We start from the raw sequence: 12,675 nt of genomic DNA on the forward strand, positions 1-12,675 counted from the left end.
AATTGCCAGTTATAAAAATAATCATGGGAATGTAAAGTATAGCATAAGCAATATAGTTGACAATACTGTAATAACTATTTATGGTGTCAGATGGGTACTAGAATTACCTGGGAAGTTGGATTCCATGCTCAATGGAATCCTACTTAGTCAGCAGGATCAACAGAGGAAGAGAATGAGAAATAAAACTAAAATCAGGGGGATAATCAGATTTGAAAAACAGGACAATTAACCTAATCAGCATCCCAATCTATCTCATACAGAAAGCAGGCAGTTAGCAGACACCAGATGCCTCTCCTCTAAAAAACTGAATTAAATATTAGGAAAGCTAAAGCTTCTAGGGTGTATTCAAGCTTAAATATTGACTTCCCTGAATAAAGTTCTCCTCGTTCAGACTTTTAAAGAGCCCACAGTCTCATAGCCAGCTCTCTGCCCACCTAAAGCAGGGACTTTGCCCTCACCATGCCCCGATACAAAACATTCAGTTTATATAAAAGCTGAAAAAACCTACACCAGCCACCCAATCCTTTTGCCCTAAATATGAACTGACAATCAAAGATAGCCAGTATATGAAAAAACCAAAGGTGTAGAAGAGAATGAGCAAAAAAAGATATGAAAATTCACTCTGAAGGAAACTCACATAATTTAGGGATCATTTTAAAAAAACACAAGTAAACTCTCATTACACTATTCAAGAAAATAGTACATCTTTTGACAAAGGAATAATCATACTATAAGAAAGAGCCCAGTGAGGCTAAAATCTGCTGAAAATTATCAAAGAAATCACAAAATAGAATTTCCCTAAATTAAAGTCTGTGAGTCTTCAAAATAATAAAAACACTGAGTAATTAGCATAGTGAATGAAGAAGACTCTCACCTAAACATCCAGCCATAAAATATAAACATAATTTATGGAACAGCCATCAACAGAATGCAATGCAGTCATTTAAAATTTTGTAGAAAAAATATTAAATGACATGAAAACATAATCCGGATCTATTGTTATAAAAAGAGATAACTGGACATTATTTCCCTCCTGAGCAATGCAACACAAAGCATATAGCACTTTGTGTTATTCCTGAAAAAATAAAAAACAAGGACAAAATCAAACCTGAATCTAATTCAACCGCTAAATCTAACTACTATTACTAGAAATATGGGGACAGACCTCTATCTTAAATGAAACCATAAGGATAAAATTAAAAACATCCTAAATATGAGAAATCCTATAAGACAAGTAAAGCATTTATTTGTTTTTTTCAACAAATAAATGGCTTCTCTCTTAAAAGAAATGTCATGCATTTACATTTGGAATCTGATTTTAAAAGCCTCTGTAAAATGACATTTTTTAAACAAACACAACTGTAAACAGATTGGGTATTAGACAAAGAACTACTGTTAATTATTTTTAGCTATAATAATATCTTTAAATAGTCACTGCTATATTTCTTTTGTTTTTAAAAAATCTTTGTTGAAAGTAATACATATGTCCCCATTTTTCCCCCATTGACTTCTTCTGGCCTGCCCCCACCCAGTTATTGTTATTTTTTTTAAGTCTTTATCTGTTAGAAATATATATTAAACTAGAGGCCCGATGCATGAAGATTCGTGCAAGAATGGGCCTTCCTTCCCCTGGCTGCTGACACCACCTTTGCTCCGGCAGGAACCGCCTTTCTGCCTTCACTCCAGCCTGGAGCTGCCTTTCTGCCTTCATTCTGGCCCAGAGCCGCCGGGGCGGTGCCGAACACCTGCGTCATCACCATGGCAACAACACAAGCATCCCGCCCTGCCCCCGGTTGCTCGGCACCTGCGTATGCAAATTAACCTGCCATCTTTGTTGGGTTAATTTGCATACTCGCTCCTGATTGGCTGGTGGGCATCGTGAAGGTACCATCAATTTGCATCTTTCTCTTTTATTAGTACAGAAGATTATTTATGGGCAAATAGGTATGATGTCTTCTAGTTTCTTTAAAATATCCCAGTCCCACACTTTCTTCTACCAATCACCCCCAAAGAAAGAAAAGAAGAAAATGACATGGGATAAATAAAACAAACACAGAGGTAAAATGGCAAAATATTGATAACTGTTAAAGCTATGTGATGGGCACAAGGAGGTTCACTATCCTGTCCTCTTTCTACTTTGTGTATAAAATTTCCTTAATAGAAGATTTTAAATATAAGGAAGAGTTTACAAATTCTTTTTTATAAAACAAATACAACAATGATCTTAAAACAAATCTATATAAGCTTTCTCTCACCAAAAATATCAAGTGACATCACTAATGAATTCTAATAATAGCAAACAGGACTCTTGTATACACACACACACACACACACACACACACACTTGAAAAAAACCAAAAAGCCAAGAACAAATGGATATATCCTTTTCAGGATTAGGACATCTATTAATATAGTTTAACATATCAAAAAATAAAATATGAAAAATCATATTTATCTCTATAGTTTAATATTCATTCTTGATTAAAATGCTAAGTAATATACAAATGATTCTTCTCTATTATGACAAAAAATTATATCTTACTATATATATATTCCCCCCCCCCCCCCCCAAAAGCTAGTATCATGCTTAATGGGGATAAACTAGAAGCATTCCCATTAAGGTCTCAAACAAGACAAAGATAACCATATTTTCTAGTTTACATCTGTTGTTTCAGATTAATTAATAATGCTCCCTACCATCTTCATTCTCAAAAGTGTCCTGGTTCGGACAATAAATTAAATGATCATTCTATCTGTTACTATAATTACACTTATACTTTTTCCCTAGATATATAAAATTACAAAACAGGTAAAATGATCATTACTTATAAAAGATATGATTGTATACTTGGAAAACATAAGAAAACTTTGAAACTATTACAAACAATCAAAGAATTCATTAATGAGGTTTGGTACAAAAAAAATAATAAATGTGGTTTGGTAAAAAAAAAAAAAAAATTAGTCATATACAGTAGGGCCTTGACTTATGAGTGTCCTGACTAACGAGTTTTTTGAGATACCAGCTGTCTTGGCCGATTTTTTGCATTGAGTTGACAGAGTAATTTGAGTTAACGAGCTCCTTAACGAGCTCGGTCTCGGAACGAATTAAACTCGTAAGTCAAGGCCCCACTGTATAAAACCACAACTAATTAGAAAATGTAACAAAATAAAAAATCCCAATTATATAGAAATAAAAAATTACCTAAAAATCAACTTACAAATACATTTAAGAAATTATTGACAGGATGTGTTAATTAACTAGATGGGAGGAATTCTTTTACAATCTATATATACATATCAAATTATCATGATGCAGCTAGGGTGGCTGCGGGACCTGCTTGCTTCCTAGATCCCTGCACCCAAGAGCCTCCCACGCCCTTACCTATGCCCCAGCCCCAGAGGCAGTATGGATGGCTCCCTGAATGGGGGCTGGGTGGCCTGGTCCTCAGGGGCTATTGCATTTATAGGCTGACACGGGGCCAGAGGGGAGAAAGTCATGTGTCGTGGGTTGCGTCCTCCCAGTTTGCAGAAGACTTAAACAATGGTTCATATGATGTTGTTCTAAATGCTGAACAACTTCAGAACTCCTTTATCTACTTGAGTCAACTGAGGATCCTGTATTTAAAGAGATTTGGTCACTTTGGGTAACAATGCAGCCTTTTCAGCTTAAGTCATTATTCGTGAATTGGTTGGTATTCCAATTGTTGGTAGCAAAATCAACAATCCCAACCACAATATTAAAAAGAAAGCTTTCAATACACTGAGTAACCTGAGTGTGAATGTTAAAAATCAATTCACGATAAAGGTATGTCTTCTCTGGTCCTCTGAACTCCCCTGTGCAACTGGTGGGACTGAGATGGTTAACAAACATGACAGTTACCAAAGACCACCAGCACATGCCTAACAGTTACATTACAGACCTGTTCGAAGTGCTGCTTTCAGGAAATAGAAGCACCAACATTCAAGTTTTGAAACTGCTGTTGAATTTGTCTGAAACTCCAGCCATGACAGAAGGACAACTTGGTGCCCAAGTGGATACATCATTCCTTTCCCTTTATGATGGTCATGTGGCAAAGGAGATTCTTCTTCAAGGTCTTACACTCTTTCAGAATATAAATAACTGCCTCAAAACGGAAGGCCATTTAGCTATTCAGCCTATTTTCACTAAAGGTTCACTGTTTTCCCTATTACATGGAGAAGAATGTGCCAGGAAATATGAGCATTTATCACCATGATGTAGACATGAAGGAAAAGGTAACAATAATATCCAAATTCTAACTGGTAGGTCATATTTTTCCAGAGTAATGTAAACTTCATTTTCATCTTTACAAAGGGATTCTTTCAGCTGCTGAATTTAAACAGTAAATATCAGATTTCATCATTTACACAGCTATAACTTGTCATGGTCTTCTGGTTTATTTTGGACCATTTTATTGATACCAAATGAATGTAACAGCTTGTTCTGAAACATTTCTTTTTATTTTATTATTTGCTGAGCTACTTCAATTATTTCCTCGACATGAGGTGACAGTGACCTTTTTATGTGTCAGCTACTCTTCTACTGTTTACTTTGATTTGTAGTTACTCATCTGAGAGAACATTAGTATGTGATTGTTTCAGAACTGCCTTAGGAATGACCTTGTTCTTTTAGTAACAATGAGATCCTAAGCTCTTGAGTCCACCTGCCAGCCTAGCCGTCCTGCTTTCGGAAGTCTATCCCAATCATTAGAATCTATTCTAGCCCATGAAAATTGTAAACTTTAGGAAAAATGCTTCCTCTATCAGAAATGGATGGACCTAGCAAGCAGAAAATTAGTAAGGACATAGTCTAACTCAATAACACCATCAATCAACTGGATATAAGTGACATCTATAGACTACTTAATCCAACAATAGAAAACACATTCATCGCAAGCTCAGATGGAACCTGAGATTCTGGGCCATAAAACACACTTGAACAAATTTTAAAAAATAGAAATCATACAATGTCTGCTCTCAGACCACAACTGTGCAAGGTTGGTTCAACATTGGAAAATCAATTAATGTCTAAACATCAACAGTCTAAAAAAGAAAATGCATATGATCATATCAATAGAAGAAGCATTTGACAAAATCCAACACCCATTCATAATAAAAACTCAGTAAACTAGTAGCGAGTAACTTCCTCAACTTGATAAAAAAAAAAAAAAAAAATCTACAAAAAAAACAATTGTAACCAGCATGCCTAATTGTGAGAAACTTAAAGCTTTCCCACTAAGATCAGGTACAAGTCAAGAATGTCCTCTCCCACCACTCCTATTCAACATCATATTCAAAGTTCTAGCTAATGCCATAAGACAAGAAAAGGAAACATAAGGTATACAACTTGGGAAGAAAGATATAAAACTGTCTTTACTAATGGAATGATCGCCTACATAGAAAATTAGAAATAATTAAAAAAAAAAACTCCTGGAGCCCTAACCAGTTTGGCTCAGTGGATAGAGCTTCAGCCTGCAGACTCAAGGGTCCCAGGTTCGAATCTGGTCAAGGGCATGTACCTTGGTTGCAGCCAAATCCCCAGTAGGGAGTGTGCAGGAGGCAGCTGATCAATGTTTCTCTCTCATCGATGTTTCTAACTCTCTATCCCTCTCCCTTCCTCTATGTAAAAAGTCAATAAAATATATTAAAAAAAAAAAAAAAAAAAAACAACTCCTGGAACAAGTAAGTGATTAATAGCAAGGTTGCAGGATATAAAGATTAAATGTAAAGTGTCAATTACTTTCCTATATACCAGCAATGAACAAGTGGAGTGTGAAATTAAAAACATAATACCAATTATATTAGTACCCTCAAAATAATTAGGTATAAATAAATCTAACAAAATATAAGATATATATAAGGAAAACTACAAAACTCTGATGAATAAAATCAAAGAAGAACTAAATAAATGAAGAAACATCCCATGTTCATGGATAGAAAAACTCAATATTGTTAAGATGTCAGTTCTTCCCAATTTGACCTATAGATTTAATGTAATCCCAGTGAAAATCCCAGCAACTAATTTTGTGGATATTGACAAACTAATTCTAACGTTTATATGGAGAGATGAAAGACCCAGATTAGATAAAGAATATTGAAGGAGAATAAAATTGGAGGATTATGCTGTCCAACTTTAAGACTTACTATAAAGTACAGTAATTAAGACTGTGGTATTGATAAAATAACTGACAAACAGATTGGTGGAACAGAAGAGAAAGCTCAGAAATAGACCCACATAAATATAGTCAACTGATCTTGAATAAAGGAGCAAAGGCAATAAAATGGAGCAAAATTCGTCTCTTCAACAAATGATGCTGGAAGAACTGGAATCCACATGCAAAGAAATGAATCTAGACACAGTCCTTACACCCTTCACAAAAATTTAAGTCAAAATGGATCATAGACCTAAATGTAAAATACAAAAGTATTGAACTCTTAGAAGATAGCATAAGGAAACCTAGATAATATTGGGTGTGGCTTTAGACACAACACCAAAGGTATGATCTATAAAAGATAGAACTGATAAGCTGGACTTCGTTATAATTAACATTTTCTGCTTTGCAAAAGACAATGTTAAGAGAATACATCTTCTTAGTTGGTCTGGCTCAGTGGATAGAGTGTCGGCCTGTGGACTGAAGGGTCCTGGGTTCAATTCCGGTCAAGGTCACATGCCCGGTTGCAGGCTCGATCCCCAGTTGGGGGTGTGCAGGAGGCACCTAATCAATGATTCTCTCCCATCATTGATGTTTCTATCTCTCTCACTCTCTCCATTCCTCTCTGAAATAAATAAAAACATATTTTTTTAAAAAAGAGAGAATAAGAGGACAAACGACATTCTCTTGGGGGGAAATATTTACAAAAATACATCTAATAAGTGACTGTTATCCAAAATATACAAAGAACTCTTAAAAATCAACAAGAAGAAAACAAACCAATTTTTAAAAATGACTTTTTAAATCCTTTTAGACCTATTAGACACCTCACTTTTTCACCCTAATTAAAAACCCCACTAAAGAAAATATACAGTTGGCAAATAAGCAAATGAAAACATGCTCAACATAACATGTCATAATGTCATCAGAGAAATGCAAATCAAAACAACAAGGAGACTACATACCTATTAGAATAGCCAAAATCCAGAAAGCTGACATCACTAAATACTGGCAAGAATGTGGAGCAACAGGAGCTCCCATTCATTGATCTATATAATTTTATTAATCAATGTCACCCCCAATAAATTCAATTAAAAAATCAGTGGTTGGCCGGGGTTCAGGGAGACAAGGACAAGATGAATAGCCAGCACACAGAGGATTTTTAGGGCAGTAAAAATACTCTGAATGATACTACAATGATGGATACATGTTATTATGCATTTGTCCACACCCATTATATGTACAACACCAGGAATGAACCATAATGTAGACTATGGACTTTGGGTGACTGTGATGTGTCAATGCAGACTCATCACCTATACTAAAATACACCATTCTGGTGGGGGATGTTGATGATGGAGGTAGGACTTATATGGGAAATTTATGTATCTTCCCTTCAATTTTGCTGTGATCTTTAACTGCTCTATAAAAATCATCTCAATAAAAAATTAAAGAAAAATAACATGGTTTAAAGCAAAAATAGTAACAAAATACTGTGTGGTTCATAATATATAGAGAGATAAAATATATAACAAAATTGCACAGAAGATGAGAGTGGAAATGAAAACATAGTGGTAAAAGGTTCTTACACATTATATACGAAGTAAAATATTTGAAAGTACAGTGATAAATTTAAGATGCAAATTATAAACCCTAGAGCAACCCCAGAACAAATATGCCTTTGCAAGGTCACTTTGTAACTCTTTTTTCCTTCTTTTTTTAAATATATTTTTATTGATTTCAGAGAGGAAGGGAGAGGCATAGAGATAGAAACATCAATGATGACAGAGAATCATTATCGGCTGCCTCCTGCATGCCCCCCTACTGGGGACCCAGCCCACAATCCAGGCATGCGGCCTTGGACGGAATCAAACCTGGGACCCTTCAGGCCGATGCTCTATCCACGATGCTCTATCCACTGAACCAAATCGCCCAGGGCACTTTGTAACTTTTCTCACCAAGAGGTTAACTCCACCCCCTGAATCTGGGTTTGGCCATGTGACTTGCTTTGGTGACTGAGACATTAGCAAACATGACACAATGAGGAGCTCAAAATATATTTGTACATTGGGGTTTATTCTTATGCTGCTCCTGGAACCCTGGGGATATTATATACATAAACCAGGATTAGCCTGCTGGATGATGAGATACCCACCCCATGTCCCAGTGGACTGCCAACCAACCCCCTGTAGCAGAGCTGCTTTGCTGACTTGCAGCTGACCATAGACACATGAGTGGCCCAACTGAGATCAGCAGAAGAAATGCCCAGCTGAGCCCAGCCTAAATTGCTGACCCCCAGAATATAAAGCTAAATAAATGGTTGGTTTGTTACACAGCAATAGATAACTAATTATGTGTGTGCGTGTGTGTGTGTGTGTGTGTATAAGAATAGATAAGTAAAATATCATGGTTTGACAGAGAAAATAGTTGAATTCAGAATTAATGTTAATAACTTAATCATACACTTTGATGGTTTCCAAATTTTCTCTAAAAAACAGGTAATCTTTCATACACAAAAATATCAATGTCATTAAAAAATATCTAATTCAACATAAAAACATTATTTCCACTAAATACCAAGAGTCTAAAAAAAGGACATTCTTGACCTGATGCATTTGAATGAACAGACAGATTTTAAGTTCTATCAGAGTTTGGGTATAAACAATTACAAGTATATAGAAAATTGCGTATATTACAAGACAAGACAAAGATTAGCACTAGAAAAAAAAATAAAACCTGGTTTGTGGAAAAAAATTGTTAACAGTATAACATTTGGTTCAGTTTTTATGATATAGACAAAATTACAATAAGGTAAACACCAAATATGTGAAAGGTTAAGGGGGAGAAGAAATGAAGAAATTAGAAAAAAATAGTAAGAAAGCAATAGAAGGATCCAAAACCAAAAATTCAAGAGAAAAGCAGTTAAGCATGTTATTTTTAAACAAATAAATAAATATCAGAATAAACAGGTAAAATGATTTCAAATCATTGACTTCAGATAGTGGAAACTGGTGGAAAATAGAACTAATGCAGGATCTACTACTTTTTGTTGGAAGCTATGTAGAAATCTTTGATTCTGATAAAATACATACATACTTTGAAAAAATAAAAATTTAAAGAGAAACAAAAAAAGGTCCAGGAACCAATTCAAGTATATATTTGGTATATGATAATAACAAAACTTCATATCAGGAAAAATTACTTTAGCTGACTCTACTACAACTGATCATCTATTTGGAAAAGCATACAGTTAGAGCCTGGCCTCATACATATATTAAAATAAATCCCTATAAATAAGAGGGTTAAATGTTTTTTCAAAAATGTAAACTATCTGTTGTAAATTTATACAAAAATATTCAGAAAGATTCTCATAAAAGTGTTTATGCTGTTTACTTGTGGGAGGCAGAAAAAGGTGTGGGAGCAATATTTTAAGAGAAAATACTTTAATTTTCACTCTGTACTGGTTTATATTGTTAAAGGTTTTCAAACAATTTTTTTTAATTTGAGTTTTAAATTTCCTTTGCTTCTTTAGTAGATAAAATACAAAAATGTTTAAGATAATTTAATATTTTCCCAATTGTAGGTTGACTATTTAAAGGAAGATATTTTGATGCCAGGCGTATTGAATAATAAAATCTATTTTCTTTTGCACAGTAACTTTGTTTTTTCCTCACCAGCCAACAAGAAAACATTTTTTTCTTAGCCATTCCTTTGCTCTCTTTTTCCCCCATTTATAATCATGAATCCATATTCACTCAATTTTAGAAGTAGGCTCAAATTATGGTTCCACTATTTAATGCAGTATGACCATAGTCAAATAATCTAATATTTTCTAGCTTCAATTTTCTTATGTGTAAAATGGGACTAATATCTGCTCAATTTTCCTCACAGTGCTGATATAAAAATTAAATGAGAAAAAATAAATTAACTGGTACAAATATATATTCCAAAGAGCTATCATCATATCATTATTAACTAGTGGCCCGGTGCACAGATTCATGCACACTGAAAGGAAATTAACTAGAAAAAATGTTTTAATATCGCTATTCGCCCTTTCTCTATAATAGAAGTATCAGAGATTAAAGAAAATTAGTAAAAGTATATGAAAACATAGAAATTGATTAATAAACAATAACATATAACAACAAAGACATGATATAAAAACAACATTGATAAAAACAATGACTGATAAATTTATTAGACTTATTCTAATATCTTCCTGTATACCACATTAAGATTAAAAACACGTTCGGAGTGCTTGACTAATTTCCCTTGTGATGAAGTATTTACAACTATAACTTTAACATCACACGCTCTTCAAACTCGAGAGAAAGCAACATATAACTGACCATGTCCAAAAGCGGGTTCAGGTAGGAATATTTCTATTCTGTCTAGAGTTTATCCTTGTGATTTATTAATAGTTATCGCAAATGCTGGCATCACGGGAAACTGTCTTCGAATTAATTCAAATGGGAGGCCAGCAACAGATGGGGACAAATCAATTCTTGGAATCTGAACCACCTCTCCTCCACAGATCCTGTTAATACTTCAGCTTCGGTTATGTAAAGTCACAATCTTTTGATAATAAATCTAGTACCATTACAAAGACCCCATTTACTATTAAGATCTTCAGTAGCATGATGATTGCACCCACTTTCAATTTATGACATGGCATTCCCGAAATAGTGATACTATTAAGAAATTCGATGGGAAAATTTTCCTTTTCAACAGATTCATCAGTTGAATCGATGGGATTATCACTCAAACAGGTGTAAAAATCTCCATCGAGTATATCCAAAATTTCTTCATTTAATTTATGAACGTGCTCATTTTTAGGACAAAGAATCACACACTTAGATATATTTTTAATATTATCTATAGATATACTATTTCCAAAGGTAGCTTCAATAATAGATCTGTTACAAATCATTTCATGGGGGATTTCAATAATATCCATTCCTAAATGAAAACTGCTATCAAGTTTGCCATCTCCAAGTTTTACTAACCATTCGCTATAAGCGGAATCCTCTGATCTCATATTTGTTTTAAGAGACAATTGTCTGAAACATCCCCAAACACTACAGTACTTTAAATTCATTTGTACTGCCCTGACCAGTTTGGCTCAGTGGATAGAGCGTCAGCCTGTGGACTGAAGGGTCCCGGGTTCGATTCCGGTCAAGGGCATGTACCTTGGTTGCAGGCACATCCCCAGTAGGAGGTGTGCAGGAGGCAGCTGATCGATATTTCTCTCTCATAGATGTTTCTAACTCTCTATCTCTCTCCCTTCCTCTCTGTAAAAAATCAATAAAATATATTTTTTTAAAAATTCATTTGTACTATGGCTGATCGCATAGCATGCAGCACAACACTGAGACATTGTTGAAAATCTCCTCTGAGAAGAACTTTCCCACCAAATGCAACATTCAAATTAATAATTTCTCTTAGTAATCTATGGCATTCCAAATTCACGATCGACAATGACAGATCGAAACACACACGTGCGACTGGCGCCAGCGAGAGCTTTATATGTATCACGCATGCACAAGTCAACATTTATTTTTAAATTGCCAGTGTGCGTCATATATACCAGCCAGTCAGTTAGCCTTTTATATATAAAGATAACTTTGTGAAATACAGGTTACTGGTGGTTTTTTTACTTTATTTTTATTGTTGACACTAATACAGATATCCCCATTTTCTCCCCCTTTGCTCACTTCCACCCAGCCCCGCTTCTCTCTGGACATCACCACACTGTTGTCTGTGTCTATGGGTTATGCATATATGTTCTTGGGCTAATCCCTTCACTTCTCTCATCCTGTCCTCCTGTACCCACTGACAGCTGTCAGTCTGTTCCATGTATCTACTTAAGTGTCTCGCATATAATTGGTTCAAAAATTTGTCTGCCTTGAATATATTATACTTCAACTAGTTGGTAATATTATTTAACAACTTGTTCTGAGAGTAGCTACAGAAATCGAAAGTTATTCCTAATCTTTTGTTTATATTAAGCACCAATTTGCCTGTTGGACCCTGAAATCATTGTTTGATCTTTTATTTTTTTATGCTACAACCAAAATGAACCATAGAAGAAAAAGAAAACATTTTAAAACCTGCTTTAAGTTGCCTCTATTTAATAGCACGGCCACCCCTCCTTAAGTATATGGATCTGAGTAAAATCTGTAAGCCACAATAGTAGCAAGTTGTGCACATCTTTAACTTTGGCCATTTTTTTTTCATTCATTTATTCAACAAACATGTAAGACTACTAGATACAGGTCCTGTGCAAGATACTGGTTATAAAAACGTGAACAAGAAAGACATCATATTTGTCCTTATGGACATGCTGGCAAGGAGGCAAACTAAACAATTAAACCTACAAATAAATATATAAACTTTGTTAAACACTGTAAAGAAAAGAGCAGGATGTTGAGAGACTGAAAAGAGGACTAAGTTAAAAGAATTGTCTATATGGTATTGCATATAATATGACCTGTAACTGTACAAA

General features: G+C 34.7%; 1 protein-coding gene and 1 pseudogene across 1 annotated transcript in view; one reads left to right on the forward strand and one right to left on the reverse strand.

The window, feature by feature from the left end:
• Positions 1-12,675, reverse strand: part of BRIP1 (BRCA1 interacting DNA helicase 1) — a 111,962-nt gene that overhangs the window by 81,594 nt on the left and 17,693 nt on the right. The gene's annotated exons all lie outside the window — the stretch shown is intronic.
• LOC138994535 (armadillo repeat-containing protein 10 pseudogene) lies at positions 3,385-4,278 on the forward strand (annotated as a pseudogene).

The sequence above is a fragment of the Myotis yumanensis genome, unplaced genomic scaffold, assembly GCF_028538775.1.
Source record: "Myotis yumanensis isolate MYYU_CA2020_CCGP unplaced genomic scaffold, mMyoYum1.0.hap1 SCAF_16, whole genome shotgun sequence".
Classification (NCBI taxonomy): domain Eukaryota; kingdom Metazoa; phylum Chordata; class Mammalia; order Chiroptera; family Vespertilionidae; genus Myotis; species Myotis yumanensis.